This window comes from Sinocyclocheilus anshuiensis, unplaced genomic scaffold (genome assembly GCF_001515605.1).
Source record: "Sinocyclocheilus anshuiensis isolate Anshui unplaced genomic scaffold, SAMN03320099.WGS_v1.1 scaffold185, whole genome shotgun sequence".
NCBI classification, from domain to species: Eukaryota; Metazoa; Chordata; class Actinopteri; order Cypriniformes; family Cyprinidae; genus Sinocyclocheilus; species Sinocyclocheilus anshuiensis.
In genome coordinates this window covers 2600897-2601936 of record NW_015539887.1, presented here as the reverse complement: position 1 = coordinate 2601936, position 1040 = coordinate 2600897, and the positions used below count along the sequence as shown (strand labels likewise).

General features: G+C 34.8%; 1 protein-coding gene across 1 annotated transcript in view; it reads left to right on the top strand.

The window, feature by feature from the left end:
* LOC107685600 (collagen alpha-1(XIV) chain-like) overlaps positions 1–1040 on the top strand; it is a 131833-nt gene that overhangs the window by 73879 nt on the left and 56914 nt on the right. The gene's annotated exons all lie outside the window — the stretch shown is intronic.

Sequence of the window (1040 nt, the reverse complement as noted above, 5' to 3'; positions counted from 1 at the left end):
TCCACACACACACACACACACACACACACACACACACACACACACACACACACACTCAGAACTCAAACACAGAACAAAGCCATAAGGTGGCTTCCTGTTTTGCAATATTGACATAAATTTCAGTTTTGTTAAATTTCAGTTTCAGAGGTAATGGTATATTATGGCTCATTTCAGCACAGACCTCTGAGCCTCTGGGCTGTTTAACAAAACTCTTTTATTGTATGCATATTGCTCTGCTGGCGTGTGACATGGTTTTGATTCAAATTTAAAACAGCAGAGTCAAAAGCCCTTTTCCTGTTATTGCTTTTCTTATTGCTGCCTGATACCTCGCCGGCCCAGCTTTTCTCGCAATCCTGGAAATCTTCTGTTCCACTTCCAGCGTGTGACTGCTCAGATGGCTACCAGCTCAGTAATGCTATTAAAACCAGATCCTGCCTGAAGCCCCAGTGTGTGTGTGTGTGTGCGTGTGTATGAAGTATTTGAATGACAGTCATTGCAGTACTCAAAGAGACAGAACTGTAGAAGAGATGTAAGAAACTTCAGTTACTTTTCAGTTTATTTTGACAGTGAAACCCTGAAAAGTTAATTCTCAAATATTATCTGGGTTGATAATAGCTTTTAGATCATAATCTAAAAATAATAAGAACAATTGTGATGTTCAAATTCCTGCTTAATTTTAACTTAACTTTCCTGCAAATAACTACCTTTTTAAATACTTTTATCCTGCAAGGATGCATTAAATTGACCAAAATGACAGTAAATACATAAAAAAAAAATTCTATTTCTATTTCTAAAAAAAATTTCTATTTTCAAATAAATACAGTCCTTTGAACTTTCTATTCATCAAAGAATACTGCCAAAAAAACAAAAAAAAAAATCACAGTGTATCGTGGTTATTATAAGAATATTAAGCTGCAAATGCTTTCAACATTAATAATAAGGAGAAATGTTTCTTGAGCAGCAAATTAGCATTTGATATCTGAAGGATCATGTGACACCGAAGACTGGAGTAATGGTAACACAGGAAAAAAAAAATAATA